Source organism: Mustelus asterias, chromosome 16 (assembly GCF_964213995.1).
Source record: "Mustelus asterias chromosome 16, sMusAst1.hap1.1, whole genome shotgun sequence".
In the NCBI taxonomy this organism is placed as follows: Eukaryota; Metazoa; Chordata; class Chondrichthyes; order Carcharhiniformes; family Triakidae; genus Mustelus; species Mustelus asterias.
Window position 1 is genome coordinate 24028902 of NC_135816.1, and position 18822 is coordinate 24047723.

The following is an 18822-nucleotide window of genomic DNA, read 5'->3' on the forward strand; positions in this document are numbered from 1 at the left end:
CTTGAAACACAGTCGATTGGTGTAAAAATCCCATTTAGTTTATTCGTCCTTTAGGGAAGGAAATCTGCCATCCTTATCTGGTCCACATGCGACTTCAGATCCATAGCAATGTGGTTGACTTTGAAATGCCCTCTGAAGTGACCTAAAAAGCCGCCCATTTGTAGCAAACTGCCACATAGTCAAGAAAAGGATGAAACCAGATGGGCCACCCTGCATCGATCTAAGCACCAGAAATGACAACAACAAACCCAGAACATTCACCCCTGCAAAGTCCTCCTTGTTAACATCTTGGGGATTGTGCCAAAATTGGGACACCTGAATCAATCAGCTGATGAATCACTACTCCTCCATGTTGAATTTGGAGGAAGCATTGAGGGTGTCAAGGGTGGGAGATTTCAATGTCCATCACCAAGAGTGGCTCGGTAGCACCACCACAGACCAAGGTGGCCAAGTCCTAAAGGAAATAACTTCCTAGACTGGGACTGCAGCAGGTGGTCAGGGAACCAACAAGAGGGAAAAGCATACTTGACCTCACCCTCACCAACCTGCCTGCCATAGATGCATCTGTCCAAGAGTGACCACCGCACAGTCCTTGTAGAGACAAAGTCCCATCTTCAAATTGAGGATACCCTCCTTTGTGTTGTGTAGAAAAATGAGATGGACTTTGAATAGACCCAGCAACTCAAGAGTGGGCAGCCATGAGGCGCTGTGGGCCATCCGCAGCAGCAGAACTGTACTCAATCACAACCTGTGACCTCATGGCCTGACATATCCCCCACTTTACTGTTACAACCAAGCTTGATAAAAACCCTGGTTCAATAACGAATCCAGGAGGGCATGCCAGGAGCAACACCAGGTATCAATGAGGCATCAACCTGGTGAAACTAAAACATAGGATAACTTGCACGCCAGTAAATGACAAATAATAGAACGAAGCAATTCAATGACCAATGGATTAAATTGAAGATCTGCAGTCCTGCCACATCCAGTCGTGAATGGTGGTGGACGATTGAACAACTCACTGGAGGAGGAGACTCCACAAATACCCCATCCTCAATGATGGAAGAGCCCAGCACATCTATCCAAAAGATGAGGCTGAAATGTTTTCAACAAACTTCAGCCAGTAGAGCTGAGTGGATGATCAATCTTGGCCCCCTCCAGAGGTCCCCAGCATCATAGAATCTGGAGTGCAGAAGGAGACCATCGAGCTTCCACCGACAACAGTCCTACTCAGGTCCTATTGCCATAACCCTTCTAATCCCCCAACACGCTAAGGGGCAATTTAGCATGGCCAATCAACCTAACCTGCGCATCTTTGGACTGTGGGAGGAAACCGGAGCACCCGGAGGAAACCCACGCAGACCAGGGAGAATGTGCAAACACCATACAGACAGTCACCTGAGGCCAGAATTAAACTCGGATCCCTGGCGCTGTGTGGCAGCAGTGCTAACCACTGTACCACCGTGCCGCATCAGAGATGTCAGTCTCATCTTCATGAAGATTTGAGCTTTTGATATATTAATTAAGTTTTTAGGTGTTCAGGAGTGTCCAATCTTTATCAACATATCTTACTAGTTAGGACCAGTTAATTGGAAGACAGCCTAGATTCATATTTAAGTGGACATGAGGAATTCTGGATCAGTGAGGCAGCATGTTGGAACTCAGGGCTGTGGGATTAAAAATAGCTTGGCTGTAGTATGCTATTGAAATGAACGCTGTGGACCACACAGCGAAACTAAGGTTGTTTTGCCTAATCCAACAATATTGGGTGGGATACTTGCTGAGAAGAATGTCTCTAAAGCTTGCAATATTACAAATCGGACCCTAAAGCTCCACCAGCGTTTCTGGCTGAACATTATGGAATTATACCCTTTGACTTTGCTGACCTTTTGCATTTCTTCACCCACCCCCGCACCCCACCCTTTACAGCCTGTTATATTCACTGTCCTTCATCAGCCGGCTACCAGGATGTGAAAGCGCTATAGTCTTTTGGAAGTAAAGCAGTAATATTTCATTTGTGTCAATTTTATTGGAGGAATGGTTACACACAGCAACATTTGTTGTTTGTGAAACTTCAGAAAGTAAACAGATTGATTGTAAAGTGCTTTGGGAAATCCCAAAATTATGAGGCCCTTTCTCTATTTTACTAAAGAAGGCATCTGCCTCAGCTTATTCACATTTTAATTATTCCTTGGTGATGGATTTTTAAAAATTGGAATAGTTTGGTTAGCTCGGAGACAGATGACCTTTTCGGATTGTTTTGTATACATCGCCATGCCTCCACTGCGACGTCCATAGACACAGATATACATGCATAGATTTTTAACTGCTGCCCAGATACAAGATTAGCATTATTCTTTGGCGCACTATAGAAACCATCGGATTATCTTTGTTAATACAATCAATGATAATCTGATGCTTAATTGTAAAATTAACATTTATCACGATATTGAGTCCCGTGGTCTTCTGCCAGAATTTGCATTTATATGGTGTCTTTCACGATCTCAGGATTTCCCAAAGTGTTTTACAGTCTTTAAGTAGCTATAAAATGTAATTATAAATTAGTAAACGTGGCAACCAATTTGTGCACTGAAAGGACCCATAAACATCAATGACATAATAAGCAGACAATTTGTTTCAGTAATATCACCTGAGGAATAAATATTGTCCGCGACAATGGGGAGAATGCTCCTGCTTTTCTCCAAATATTGCTCATGGATCCTTTATAACCACCTGACAGGCAGAAATGTCCTCAATTAAACATTGGAAAACCTTCGGTCCTCACTGCAAACTTTGTTCCTTGGCTACTTCTTCCTGATAACGGTCTGAAGTGATTTGTACACTTGATGTCAAATTTGACCCCAGGGTGAGATGCTAACCATGTCCCACCAAGCCCATCTATTTTTACCTCCATAACATCGCCCATATCCACCCACCTCAGCTCATCTGCTGTGGAAGACCTCATCGTCGCTTCTAGATTTGACTATTCCAATGCACTCCTGCTTGGGCTCTCAGTTTCTATACCTGTAAACTTAAGCTCATCGAATATTCTACTTGTGTCCTTGCTCGCCCCAAGCTCCACTAGTCAATCGTGTCTGATTTTGCTGACCTATCCTGCCTCCTGGCTGACCAGTGCCTCAATTTTAAAATTCTCACCTTTCTTTTGAAATCCCTCCATGAAAGCACCCATCCCTATCTCTTTATTCTCCTCCAGCTACACAAACCCTCCAGGATATCAGCACTCCTATAACTCAAGCCTGTTCAGCCTCTCTGATTTTAATCGTAGGACCTTTGCTGGCCATGTTGTCTGTTGCCTGAGCCCGAAGCTTTTGAATTTTACACATCATCCCCCCCCCCCCCCCCCCCCCCCCCGCTCTCTTACCTCTCCTAGAATGGTCCTTAAAACCTATCACTTTGACCAAGTTTCTGATCATCTTCCCTCATTATGTGGTCCAATGTCAAAATTTGCTTCATATCACTCCTGGAAAACACCTTGGTACATTTTGGGCACATTTTTACCAGCTATTCAAGCCCGCCACCGCTGCAAGTGAGGACGGAACATTTGGTCCAAAAATCCCGCCAGCGTGAATGGTTGTAAGATTTTGCCCTTAAATTACATTAAAGGTGCTACATAAATACAAGTTGTTGCAGTTGTTGTTATTCAATATGGGAGCAATCCTACTTGAATTCTTTACATATATTTATGTAGAAATTTCCATTCATGGTGAAAACTGCAGTGCCTCAACTCTGCAAGAATACTGTTATTGAGAAGGTTGTGTGGGATTTGCATTCCTCGCCTGGGCCAAATGCAGTTGCTACACGTATTTTTTCATCATAACAATGTCAGATATTCCTGTCATGTCATTTCAGCTCACTGTCCTTTCACCTTTGGGAACTGGGTTCAAATGATGTCAGGACAAGATGAATGAAGGTGTTGCTTCTCTGGAAAATCGGAGGCAGAATTCTCCCCAAATAAATTCTAAGTGCTGAATTCGTGTGAAAATTGTAGTCATTCACGCCAGAATTTGTATCGAGTGAAGGGGAGGCATTCAGGGTTCCCCAGAGGTTTTGGCGTGGGGGGGGAGAGCGGTGCTTCCTGGGCATTGGCAATCTGGCAGTGCCAGCCTGGCACTCAGCAATTCACGTTGGTTTTGTCGGTGGGAGTTCAGAGAAGAATCTCCCACACTCTGTGCACTGCAGAGGCCATCAGTGTGAACATCATTTGAATTCAGATGCGAGGCCTATTCCCACGAGAGAGGCTGAAATCGCTGAGCGGGCTACTGCGCATGCGCCAATCTGTCAGTGCTGAGATTGGCGCGTGCGCAGTGGTCTTGCACTGATGGCCTCCCGATTGCTGGTCAGCTCGATCGCTGGCCAGCCCCACGACCACTGCATTGCTGGTCCTCCAGCTCCCCCCCCCCCCCCCCCCCCCCCCCACCCCCCCCCCCCCACCAAGGCTTGATCGCTGTCCCTCGACCATTCCCGGGCCCAGCCCCGACACCCCCCTTCTGTGGACCTGACCCACTGCTGCAGCCCAGACCCCGTCCAGCAGGCTGACCCCTCCCCTGCCCAGCCAGCTCCGATGGCTGAGCTCCCTCCTTCTCAAACCGATCCCTATGCAGCGTGGCGGCGGGACCTCACTGATTGCCCCCTGGGCCCCGCCCCATCAGGCCCTACTCCTAAGTCCCACCCCTTGGCACTGCCCCATGCCAATGGACAGTGCCGAGGTACCCCTGGGCATTGGCACCTTGTCCCCTGTGCAGTGCCAGGGGTCCAGGCTGGCACTGCCAGAGTGCCAATGCCCAGAAAGCACCCCTCTCCCCCCCACGCCAAAACCTCTGGGGAACCCTGAATGCCTCCCTTCACTCGAGCGACGTCGGGCCACTATCTCCACAAAAGTGGGGAACTACTGTAAGCCCCGCTGGAGTGAAATATTACGAGCAGGGTGGGAGAGGGTAGTGGGTCCGGAGACTTCAGTCCTGGGCCTGCTAATAGGATTTAAAATATATGGTGATGTTAATTACCATAATTAATGTACTACACTGTCAATTTTCGGTGCAGAGTTGACGCCTCTGCAAATCCGGCACCGGGAGACACCAGCGGGCCGGGATGTGCAATGCGGATCCCATGCATCGGGCACAGCGAGATGGGAGAATTGCTCCCCCCCCCGCCTTTTAGTGTGAGCCTATATAATGAGGGCCAGCAAACTATTCAGCTTAAGGGGGCGTCACAGGACCTCATCCTGTCCTCATCCAATGTCTACACAGATTTATTTGCTGAAGAGGTTGCTAGATATCGATCTGGAATGGGAACTTAATTGTTCCCTCCCTGGTCCTGGAGCATTGAAACAAATTGCAGCATCCTGACTGCTGCCTAGGCTCAGATACTGAACTCTGCACAAACCTAACATCAAATCTCGAGTCTTGCTGCTCTACAGAGCTCGGGTACAGGCTGTCACGAATGGTTGAACCCTGGGGCAAGTAACTGAATTCACTTTTCAATGAACATCATTCCTGTTTTGGGAGACCATGAGAAGTTGGAATATAAAAACACAAATGCACCGTCAAAAAAGTACTCAATCCAGATAGTTGAAGAGTAATCAAGAGATAGACAGATTGTACTTACTTGGTAAAGCTAAGCCAAATTAGGTTTGGAACCAGTGCTCTCTGCCCCTTCTCTCTTACCTTTTATGTTCATTCACCTATGTTCTTTCTATGTAATTCTTTACGTTCCTACATTTTAAAACTTCATTGTCTTGTTCCGCTTTTCTCATTATCATGCATTCCTACTAAACCACTCACTCCACTCATTAAATATTCACTGATCTTGTAGCTTCATTGTGCGGGCTGGTATGGCCCTACCTCTGATACATAAGCTCTCTGGGTTTGAGTCCCACTCCAGGACCTGGTGGCCATGGAAGGTGTGTTTCTAATATGGCCAAGCAGATTGATTATCAATCTGTAAATCCTTCTGATAAACTAATGGAAGGTGATAAGAGTGGGAGAGTCTCATGGTTAGCCATGCTTTATGCAAAGCGGTGCCCTTCAAACTAAAGCCCCCTGACAAAAAGCTGGTGACCTGTTCTAGGAAACAAACATACAAATGCACTTTGTCTCATGGGCCACCAGGCAAGGGAAAGGACAAAGTCTATGGTTCCATCATCTGTGGTTCCTTGGTATATACTTACCTACGTTAATTGTACAATTTATCCTTGTATTCACTGGTTTGAATTGGTTCCCTTGTTTGTACACTTTTCTGCACTCTCTGTAGGAGTTTTCTTTTAACTTTTGGCTCCATAGGTTCCTTCTGGGATGTTTTCCTTTCTATGCTCTCCTTCTCTTCCTCTCCATTGAACTTCAAGTTCCACAGTCCCCTGCATCCCAGTTTTCCCCTGTGCTCTCCATTTTCCTTAGGATATATCTGCGGATTCTTCTTTCCAGACAAACACAACAAATCTGTTGCTTGTGCTTTCATGTGAGGCAGCTTTCTATGATATACAGCTACAGTAATTGCCCAAAATACAAATGACCTTCATATAATACAAGTGCTGGATGATGCCCAACTGATCTTTCACCTGTGACTGAATAGCATTTCTATAGTATTATTCTGGGTCAAGAGAGTTTCCCAGTGCTGTTAGCATTAGGAGAGTCATTCTACATACCAATGCACTTCATTACAAAGCAGCAGCATGCAAGCTAATGCTTCCACCCACTGAGTTCCTCACCTCTTCTGGGATGTAGAGGAGATAGTGAACAAAGGTCACAGAATTGGAAATGATTTTCCCTCATCTATACTCTGTTCACTTCCTTGAGAATCATCGGCAGTAGTCTGGGAATATGTTGTTGGCCTGCTTTCTAAATGATGCTTGCTATCTCAGCCATGAAACCTAGTTTTTATTTATTGGTGCCATAGGTAGATTTACATTAACACTGCAATGAACTTACTGTGAAAATCCCCCAGTCACCACACTCCGGTGCCTGTTCGGGTACACTGAGGGAGAATTTAGCATGGCCAATGCACCTAACCAGCACATCTTTCGGACTGTGGGAGGAAACCGGAGCACCCGGAGGAAACCCAGGCAGACACAGGAGAACGTGCAAACTCCTCACAGACAGTGTCCTCAAGAACTGTTAGTAAAACAGTCATTTGTAGCTTTAGTCCCTGTCGCAACCTGAGATGGTGATTTATACAGCACTCAGTGCATTGTTTTTTTTTACCTTTCATAGAATCCTACAGTGCAGAAGGAGGCCATTCGGCCCATCGAGTCTGCACTGACCACAATCCCACCCAGGCCCTAACTCCACAACCCCATGCATCCACCCTAGCTAGTCCCCCTGACACTAGGGTGCAATTTAGCATGGCCAATCCACCTAACCCGCGCATCTTTGGATTGTGGGAGGGAACCAGAGCACCCGGAGGAAACCCACACAGACACAGGGAGAAGGTGCAAACTCCACACAGACAGTGGTCCAAGCCAGGAATCAAACCCTGGCGCTTTGAGGCAGCAATCTAACCACTGTGCTACCGTGTCGCCCCACTATTATCAGTGGAATCTGTGACAGTTTATGAGGGACCGAAGGTAATCTGGAATTAATACACCATTTCCAACAATTAGATTTTAGTATTAAAATGAGATGTGATTGAAGTAATTATTGGCAACTGTGCTCTTATTAAACTGAAACTCGTAACTCAAAGGTTGAACTCATCTTCAAATCCCATTTATATAACTTTCAAATCTCCACTGGCAATCTAGTATAACTTCACAATATCTCTGCACCAAATAATTCCTGTATTTCCAGTTCACTCTGACTTCAACTCATTCCCATTGTTGTCATTCCAGTTTCATTAGTCCAGTAAGATATTTCTGAGGAATAATAATGCCCAATGGGTACTCACCCAGAGTTCTACTATAGCACAAAATAATCTTTTTCGCTTGTAATATTTGGCTAAATGTCTTTTGCAGGACTTCTGGACAGAATCCTCTTAAGAACATAAGAACATAAGAAATAGGAGCAGGAGTAGGCCATCTAGCCCCTCAAGCCTGCCCCGCCATTCAATAAGATCATGGCTGATCTGAAGTGGATCAGTTCCACTTCCTAAAGAAAGTGAGAAGTTCTTAGGAGCATAAACTGGGTAGATAAGTGGTTAACTAGGCTGAGGGGCCGACCCACTAATGTCCCGCTGGTTTCAATTTTAACCTCCTCCTCTGAGCAAAGGCCCACATTTGGCAGGGGTCCTCCCTTAAATACCCAGACCATGCCTGAGGGATATTATCAGAGCCCCCCAACTGTAATTTATACATGCAAAGGTGGGAACACAGGGACAAGAGTAGAGCAATTAGCTCTTCAAGTCAGTTCCAACATTCAATCTGACCATGGTTGATATGCGATCTAGCTCCATATATCGACCTTTCCTGTGATATCACATCTCAAATACTGTGCGATTTTGGTCTCCTTATTTAAGGAAGGATTTGAATGAATTGAGGAGGTTTACAAGATTGACACCTGGAATGAGCAGGTTGTCTCAGGAAAGGTTGCACAAACTGAGCTTGTTTTCACTGGAGTTTAGAAGAGTGAGGGGTGACTTGATTGAAGAATACAAAGTCCTGAACAATCTTGACAAGGTGGATATGGAAAGGGCATTTCTTTTTTTGGATAAGTCCAGAACTGGGGGGTGCAATTTTAAAATTGGGGTCGCCCTTTTAGGACAGATGGGGAAAAAAATTTCTGTGAGAAGGTTGGCGACTTTGGAACTCTCCGCGTTAGAAGGTGGTGGAGGCGCGGTCACTGAACATTGTTAAGGCTAAGGCATATTGATTCTTGTTCGGCAAGGGGATCGAAGGTTACTGGGGATAAATGGGAATGTAGACTTTAAAACACAAACAGATCAGCCATGGTCTTATTGAATAGTGGAACAGACTTGAGGGGCCGAACAGTCTACTCCTGCTTTGTATGTTTGTATTTTAACTATGGTCAGAGTGCGGTAGCCATTGTGACTTTTCCATCAGGAAGAGGATGCGGAAGATCTTTCAGGAAAGCTTTATTTTTCCTTGAGTGCAAGAAACACAAGAGTGCTCGAACGTGGCCTACACAAAACTTAGTTCTCCCCTAGCTGGACTCACACACCTTCCCTCCTGCAGGATTCTCCAGAATTCCTTCCTACGGCTTCTCTTTCTATTGTTAGTCCTTCATTTTGAACCTCCGCTCTCGTTCAGCTCAGACGGCAGCTGATGGGGACCTGAACTGCCCCCGTAGTTGGATGTTTTATTGTTTGCCCCACCTGCCCACAGCCATCTGAAGCCAAGCTTCAGTCGAGAACTCGACAGAATATTATATCTGAAACATCCACCTTTTTTTCCTCTCTTCTAAAACGGCTTTATTTTCCAGCAACTTATAGAATTTTATTTTCCTCTCTTTGGCTTAGTGTTATCAGCTTTTAGACTGTGCCTGCAGAGCACATGTTTTGAGTTGTCATCTCAACCATTAACTCTATTTCTCTCCACAGCTGCTGCCTTACCTGCTGAGTATTCCCAGCACTTTTTGCCTTTATTGTGTATCGATGTTTCTAACTGCACAGGAAGCCAAGGGCCTAACCTCTGAGCCTTGTGCAGGGGATCCCTCCACTGGGATGCCCAAACAAATCACCATTGGTCCATACAGATATTTCGTCTAAGCCTAACCCACATTTTCCAGATGCCAGGAGTTGCTAATTTAAAACACACCAACTGAAGATAACTTAGTTTCATCATTTTAATATCAATTTCACCAAAATGGTAACTCGTCATACAGGTAAACATTCTCAAATGTGGCCATTATTTACACTTATATCTATTCTCATTCTTGGTTCAACAGTGACTCAGTAGTCTATGCTATCAGTGCCCAACAATATATTCTGTCTCTGTCCTCCTCCATATATCATTACATCGAGAGACTAGGAAAAGTTTATTTTGTGATCATACAGATAAAGAAAATGGAATACTTATACAAATATCTTTCTGTCCACATCAAGCACATGAAGGTCAGATACACAGGTAAAGTTGCAAAATGTTCTTTTATGAAACTGCGCATCAAACTCAATTCTTTCTTAGAAGAGTGAAAATTTTTGTCCAATCCATTTCAGCAGGGTTCCAACTCAAACCACTGGATAGTCTTCTAGCCTTCTGTGAACTGAGACATCCCAGGCCAAACATTCTGACATGGCGAGAGACTTCTGACCCAACTCAGTGCTCACCTCTGCAACGTTGATCCCCAGCAATGTTCACCCTGACTAACCCCCTGTCCCTCTCCCCCTTCCCCTCCCACTTCCCACCCACACACACAACACTGGAGTCACTGGGCACTGCTCACCTACATCCTGATGTGCTACTCAAACACGAGGCCTGAAGCTCGGTAAATGAAAGGCTTTTATTTACTCTAATGAAGCAGCCAGAACTTATATACACTATCCCAGACTGAAGGGGTCCCGGCCAGAGCAGGGACTCTTATACCCCTCCCAGGAGGCGGAGCCCGACTGGGATGTGCCACAACACTACAGTACAAAGGTGTAACAACCCCACCCTAACCCCAACAGCAACAATAACACATGTACATCCTTGTAGTACTGGCCAGCCCCTGGCTCAGTACTATCCAGTGGGAACCAACGATGGTTCACCACATTCACCCCTCCTTTGAGAACAAAGGCCGGCGGGGTACAAAAACAGAATAAAGTGTCAGCAGTCTATAAGTTCAGACGGTCAGGGGGACCGCACCGTCGTTGTGACCTCCTCAATACCGGCGGTGACACCGGAGTAGGCACTTGCGGTGGCGTTCTCCCCAAAGCTGCGTCCAGCTGTTCTTCCACGGACTCACATGCCAGTTGACCCTGAGGCGACGGTAGTCCATGGGATCCTGACACGCCCTGCAGTGGCGACCATCTTCTGGGCTCAGGCAAGCTGTACATGGGAGTAAAATGGTTAAGCAACGGTCCCGATGCTGCCCGCGCCGTGTCCGGGGAAGAAACAAGAGATAAAGGGTTTGTAACAGGGGGTATGGGAGCGACAGGGGTTGCTACGTCCCCTGCTGGCGCCAGGTCTCGGATCGAGACCGTATCCTCTCGCCCGTCAGGGTATGCCACATAGGCATACTGAGGGTTGGCGTGGAGGAGATGGACCTGTTCGACCAACGGGTCGGACTTGCGGGCCCTTACATGTCGCCGCAGGAGGACGGGTCCTGAGTACGTCAACCAAGACGGTAATGAGGTCCCCGAGGAAGACTTCCGAGGGAATGAGAACATCCTCTCGTGTGGAGTAGCATTGGTTTCTGTACACAGGAGGGAGCGAATAGAATGGAGCGCATCAGGGAGCACCTCTTGCCAACGGGAGACTGGAACACCTTTTGACTTCAACGCCAGTAAGACAGCCTTCCAGACAGTAGCATTCTCGCGTTCCACCTGTCCATTACCCCTAGGGTTGTAGCTCGTGGTCCTACTAGAGGCAATCCCATATGAGAGCAGGAATTGCCTCAAGTCATCGCTCATGAACGACGAGCCCCTGTCGCTATGGATGTAGCCGGGGTACCCGAACAGGGTAAAGAGATCACGGAATGCCTTGATAACCGTGGCAGCAGATGTATCAGAGCAGGGAACAACAAAAGGGAACCGAGAGTACTCGTCAATGATATTGAGGAAGTACACATTCCGATCTGTTGAGGGAAGGGGGCCCTTAAAATCGACACTCAGTCTCTCGAAGGGACGAGTGGCCTTGACTAAATGTGCCCGGTCAGGTCGGTAAAAGTGCGGTTTGCATTCCGCGCAAACCCAACAGCTACTTGTTACTGACCTGACGTCCTCCACCGAGTAAGGCAGGTTGCGGGCTTTTATAAAGTGGTAGAGCCGAGTGACCCCAGGATGGCATAGGTCATTATGGAGGGCCTGCAAACAGTCCTCCTGTATACTAGCGCACGTTCCATGCGAGAGGGCATCCGAGGGCTCATTGAGTTTCCCTGGACGGTACATGATGTCGTAGTTATAGGTGGAGAGTTCAATTCTCCACCGCAAGATCTTGTCATTCTTGGTCTTGCCCCTCTGCGTGTTGTTAAACATGAACGCCACGGACTGCTGGTCCGTGATCAGGGTGAACCGTTTTCCCGCCAAGTAATGGCGCCAGTGCCTGACGGCCTCCACAATGGCCTGGGCCTCCTTTTCCACCGCTGAATGCCGAATTTCGGGGCCTTGGAGGATGCGGGAAATAAATGCGACAGGCCTGCCCGCCTGGTTAAGTGTGGCAGCCAGGGCGAAATCAGATGCATCGCTCTCCACCTGAAAGGGGATGAACTCGTCTACAGCGTGCATCGTAGCTTTCGCGATGTCGGCTTTCAATTTATCGAAGGCCAATCGGGCCTCTGGCGTTAAGGGAAAAGTTGTGGACTTAATGAGCGGACGGGCTTTGTCCGCGTAGTTGGGAACCCACTGCGCATAATAAGAGAAGAAGCCTAAGCATCTTCTCAGTGCTTTTGCACTAGCAGGCAAGGGAAGCTCAGAAAGGGGGCGCATACGGTCTGGATCAGGGCCAATGACCCCGTTTTCCACCACGTATCCTAGGATGGCTAAACGGCGCGTACGAAACACACACTTCTCCCTGTTGTAGGTCAAGTCTATGAGGCTTGGCCTGGTCCAGGATGATCGACGCCACCGTTGGTTCATGAGCGCCACTGCAGGCAGCTGAAATCGATGAGGAGGACCCCTGCTGGTCGTTCGTGGTCAGTGTCGACCAACATGGCCGCTCCCATGAGTCGCACGAGGGCGCCAAACTCAGCGACCCCTGGTGGTCACACTCCTCCGACTCCGTCGACCGTAATGGCGTCGTCCTGGCCTCGCACGTGGACGAACCCCGCGATGACTTCGACGACGAAGACCCGAGCTCTGAAGAATCGCAGGCCGCACTGCCGTTCCTGGGTTTAGATCGGCACACTTTTGAATAGTGCCCTTTTTTACCGCATGCGGTGCACAACACAGCTTTAGCGGGACACCGTTCCCGAGTATGCTTCGCTCCCCCACAGAAATAGCACCGCGGGCCGCCCGGGGCTGCAGCCGTCGTCTGGCCCGAGTGTGAGCACGCCATTACGCAGCATTTCGAACCCGAGGGACGAGGAGGGATTGGCGACTGCTCCTGCCACGTTGTCTCCACATGGACCTCCGGATATAATACTAAGCTTTTGGAGGCCGTCTCGAGCATCTCTGCTAGCTCGATGGCCTGGGTAAGGTTAAGGTTACCCTTCTCCAACAGTTTAAGTCGAATGTACGACGATCCGACCCCGGCCACAAACGCATCTCGGGCGAGGTCATTCATGCTCTGCTCAGCCGACACAGCTTTGCAGTTACAGCCCCTGGCTAGCTGTAGGAGCTCGTTCGCATATTCCTCCATCGTTTCGCCAGACTGCCGTCGTCGAGTGGCTAGGAGGTAACGAGCATGTATCTCATTGGGTGGTTTGATATAGCGCTTCTTCAGAAGCTCGAGGGCCTTAGTATAATCGGTGGCCGCACGGATCGCGAGGTAGACAGTGTCGCTTACCCTCGCATGGAGGACCCGGAGTCTGTCATCATCTGTGGTGACCGCTGCGGAGGCTGCCAGGTAGTCTTCGAAACACTTCAGCCAGTGGTTGAAGGTGTTAGAAGCGCCCACCGCACGTGGATCTAGTGTAAGGCATTCCGGCTTCAGAATTTGCTCCATACTCTCTCTTTTTGTTTTCTCTTCGACGAGAGTTTAACGACAGTAAACAAAATTGATGCGCTACTCAAACACGAGGCCTGAAGCTCGGTAAATGAAAGGCTTTTATTTACTCTAATGAAGCAGCCAGAACTTATATACACTATCCCAGACTGAAGGGGTCCCGGCCAGAGCAGGGACTCTTATACCTCTCCCAGGAGGCGGAGCCCGACTGGGATGTGCCACAACACTACAGTACAAAGGTGTAACAACCCCACCCTAACCCCAACAGCAACAATAGCACAACCCAACAGTAACATATGTACATCCTTGTAGTACTGGCCAGCTGTGGGAGGAAACTGGAGCACCCGGAGGAAACCCACGCAGACACAGGGAGAATGTGCAAACATGGCTCAGTACTATCCAGTGGGAACCAACGATGGTTCACCACACATCCCGGCAATGTTCACCTCCTCCCCAGCCACCACAGACAATGCTCACCCCCTCTCACGCCACTTTTCCCGACTCACCTTCCGGAATCCCTGGCTCCTGAACAGCTGATGTCGGAAGAGTCAGTCGAAATAACTCCTCAGAAGCCGGTGTCCCTTCACCAGATTCCCTTCATTTACAAACTCAATTCTACTCTTAAGAGTGCTTCTGGTACAAAGTCAGAATCCAGAGTGTCAGTAGACCTGACACTCTCATTTTTATATACAGGTGAGGCTTCCTGATTGGGCAGGCAATTATGGCCTCAATCAGGGAGCTCATACTCCTGAGGCCAAACTCATGGGCCTCATGGGAATCATTGCATCAGTATTGTCGGTGAGCGGAGCAGGGGCTGCGTGCTTCAAACATTTTCATGGGGTGAGGGGGCTGGACATTGTTGGGGGCGAGGGAAGGATTGAACACTATCAGGGGGTGAGAGCAGGAAACGCAAGAGTGCTCTAACATGGCCTACATAAAACATTGCTGGGGTAAGGGAAGGGTGACCATTGACAGGGGTGAGGGGGATTAGCATTGTCAGTTGCGGGGTGCTTGCGCAGTGTTGGGGTTGACTGCTACAAATCAATGAAATGAAGACAGACCTTAAGCAGTGTGTCTTCAGCTCGCGACAAGGAAAGGAGTCGTGGCTGTGCTGGAATTCCATTTAACTCTTGGCCGCCTAACTCTGTTCGAGCCTGCACCCCTGCTGGAGCTGGCATCACAAGGTGCAGAGGCTCTCGCGGAACATAGTAAATGGGTAGATTAAATCACAATCAGCATCTGGGCCCCAGAGTGACAAAGAAAACACTCGTTAGAAATTGGACTTTATCTTAGTTTTGGTGTCCAATTATGGTGGCACCAGTACAAATATAACCTCTGAGACCTCAAAGATAAAAGGTAAGCATCATCGCTTGTAGATTGATGTACCAGGGTGGATATTTGTTTGGGGGACACCTCAATCAAAAAAGGCCACAGATCAGAAAGGAAATTGGAATTTTGCAGACCAACTTCGGATCTAATCACAAACACCGACAGTTCCAGCAACTACTGGGCGGCACGGTAGCACAGTGGTTAGCACTGCTGCTTCACAGCTCCAGGGACCTGGGTTCGATTCCCGGCTCGGGTCACTGTCTGTGCGGAGTTTGCACATTCTCCCCGTGTCTGCGTGGGTTTCCTCCGGGTGCTCCGGTTTCCTCCCACAGTCCAAAGATATGCGGGTTAGGTTGATTGGCCATGCTAAATTGCCCCTTAGTGTCCCAGGATGCGCAGATTAGAGGGATTAGCGGGTAAATATGAGGTTAGAGGGATTAGCAGGTAAACATGTAGACATTACAGGGATAGGGCCTGGGTGGGATTGTTCTCGGTGCAGACTCGATGGGCCGAATGGCCTCTTTCTGTACTGTAGGGGTTCTATGATATCTATGATTCTATGATACTGCTCGAGCAATGGCTGTCGTAATGACTCATAAATTAGGCAGTACCCAGCGCCAACAATTCTGCAGAACCTTTTTCAGGATGCAAGTTCCACCCGCCCCAAACAAAGGCGAGCATTTTTGACAGTGCGAGGGATCAGAGTGCATTACATATACCAAACGGGAGAATGGTGATAGGAGCGTTGGCACAGACTCTTGAATATTTAAGATTGGTTAAGAAAAGAAAATTAAGTAAAGCAACCTCTAGCTGATCCAGAGTCATCCAGACTTGAAACACTGGCTCTTTTCTCTCTCCACAGATGCTGTCAGATCTGCTGAGATTTTTTAGCATTTTCTGTTTTGTTTTTCAGATTCCAGTATCAGCAGTAATTTTCTTTTATCAAGGATATAAATCTTATGCTAGCATGAACATATAAATCATAGATGGACTAATAGAATTTAATTTACATATGCAAACTCATTGCTTTCCCCAAGCAGTTATGGCTCCTGCTCTGTCCAAGACCGCAAGAAACTACAAAGGGTCATGAATGAAGCCCAGTCCATCATGCAAACCAGCCTCCCATCCATTGACTCTGTCTACACTTTCCACTGCCTCAGAAAAGCAACCAGTATAACATAATTAAGGACCCCAAGCATAAGAACATAAGAACTAGAAGCAGAAGTAGGTCATCTGGCCCCTCGAGCCTGCTCCGCCATTCAATACGATCATGGCTGATCTTTTTGTGGACTCAGCTCCACTTACCCGCCCACTCACCATAATCCTTAATTCCTTTACTGTTCAAAAATTTATCCTTGCCTTAAAAACATTCAATGAGGTAGCCTCAACTGCTTCACTGGGCAGGGAATTCCACAGATTCACAACCCTTTGTGTGAAGAAGTTCCTCCTCAACTCAGTCCTAAATCTGCTTCCCCTTATTTTGAGGTTATGCCCCCTAGTTCTAGTTTCACCCGCCAGTGGAAACAACTTCCCTGCTTCTATCTTATCTATTCCCTCCATAATCTTATATGTTTCTATAAGGTCTCCCCTCATTCTCCTGAATTCCAATGAGTATAGCTCCAGTCTACTCAGTCTCTCCTCATAAGTAACCCTCTCAACTCTGGAATCAACCTAGTGAATCTCCTCTGCACCCCCTCCAGTGCCAGTATATCCAGCATCCCGGACATATTCTCTTCCACCTTCTTCCGTCGGGAAAAGGATACAAAAGTCTGAGGTCACGTACCAACCGACTCAAGAACAGCTTCTTCTCTGCTTCCATCAGACTTTTGAATGGACCTACCTTGCATTAAGTTGATCTTTCTCTGCACCCTAGCTATGACTGTAACACTACATTCTGCACTCTCTCATTTCCTTCTCTATGAATGGTATGTTTTGTCTGTGTAGCGCGCAAGAAACAATACTTTTCACTGCATGTTAATACATACGACAATAATGAATCAAATCAAATAACTTGAAAATCATAACTATCAAAAATACATGAGCATAACATTTAAGATAGTATCCAGAGAGAATGGTACATATATGTGCCTGTGTGTGACAGTTCTTGAATGTGAGGTTTGAGGAAGCTCTTCTCCAGAGGAGGATGGTAAATGTATTAAACATGAAATTAGCCTCATTTCAACTTCATGAAACAACGTCAAAGAATGGCACAGGAGATCAAACAATGGAGATAGAATGACAGAGCTAAATGACTTGTCAGCATATAAGGATGATAGAAGTGGTTTTTAAGTGTTGCTTCCGCAGGACGGAATTCTTCGAAGTCGTTTTCCCCGTGCACAGCGAGAATGGCAAATTTCGCGCTCAGCCAAAACTCCATTCACTGCGGCGGGACGGGAGAATCCCCGCCGCGGGTGAGGTCGGAGAATTCCGCCCACAACGTTAACCGTTTCAACTTGTGCCGCAGTAGTAAGTTGAAATATTCAGGTGAAAAATACAAAAAAGCTACGTGATGTGTGATGGTGGCTCCACAAGCACTGGGAAGAAAGATTTTTCAATGTTCACCATAGCTCTGCATATTAATGTATACATTTTGACATTAAACATTGATACCCTGGGATATGCGGGGGGGGGGGGGGGGGGGGGGGGGGAGAAAGGGGAGGTTACTTCTCACAGATAAATCATCTTGCACAGTGTAACGTGAAGCAGAACAGTGCTCTCCTTTCTGCCTCACTCCAGAGACTCAAAAAAAAATTAAAACCAGATACAGCTATGGGCCGCCCCAAAGACCTTTGAATTTCTTTCCCTTCCAAGCAAACTAGCACCTCCTGAAGGGCCTCCTTGAAAGCAGAGAGCTGTGCAGCAGCAGCAATCTAAATATAGAATATCTTGATGGCAACAAGAAGTTCTGAAGTTAACTTTCGCATCCACACTTTGACTCGCTGATTCTCCCTGACATCTGTTGCTTCTCACACATACCGTCCAGTATTTTAACTTGATTTTAAAGTCACTAATTGGAAACAGGGAACAATTCCACCCTCGCAACAAAAAGGTTCACAAGCAGAAAAAGGAGAGGCAGACCGGCATAAGGAGCAGGACATGTAAAGTAACGTTACTTGTTTGTGCCTTACCTTTCAGTCTTTCAACCTGACAAGAGGCAGCCTGGATGTGTCAGGAATATCTCTAACAGTGAAGTGTTTTACCAACAACAGCATGTGGGCTGGGCTGGGCTGGGCTGGGCTGGCACGTCGACCCAGGATTTTCCAACACATCCCCAGCCAAGTGCAACCGCAAGCCTGAAGAATTTCCTGAACCCTGTGTATGGCACTAGCAACTGCTGACGGAGAAATCATTCCATGACTAAATTCTGCTCAGGCAGTTTGATTTACATCAGTCGAGCTCCAAGAGGGCAGCACTAAAGCAAAGACATCCAGAATTCATTTGGACTCTCTTTTACTCCGTGTAGAATTATTCTTTTAAAAAAATGAACTGGAGAATGAAATCCTTCACATCATTCCAGCTCTGTTTTCTTACAACATAGTTTTAAATAATGCAAGCCTACTTGCTCTCACAGGAGGGAGGTGCATTGATCAACTTAAGCATGAGTAAACTGTGAACAGTATTTCACAGGAAATTATTCGCCTATGATCCTATTTCTTAAATGGTTTGAATTATCTTTCCAGAAATGTCTGGGTGTTCCCTTGGCGTGCATTGCTCTATCATCTATATTGCCTCTGTTACACTGTAAAGTGCTCACGATATTATTTCATTGTGATCAACGATGATGAAAA

General features: G+C 47.2%; 1 protein-coding gene across 5 annotated transcripts in view; it reads right to left on the bottom strand.

Moving 5' to 3' along the window:
* The window catches only part of sgcd (sarcoglycan, delta (dystrophin-associated glycoprotein)), a 203513-nt gene extending 185120 nt beyond the window's left edge, over positions 1-18393 (bottom strand). For all 5 annotated transcript variants that reach the window (XM_078230773.1, XM_078230776.1, XM_078230774.1 and 2 more), the window contains exon 1: positions 18163-18393. The gene's annotated coding sequence lies outside the window, so the exon portion shown is untranslated. The remainder of the gene's footprint in view (positions 1-18162) is intronic.
* Positions 18394-18822: the final 429 nt, after the last annotated feature.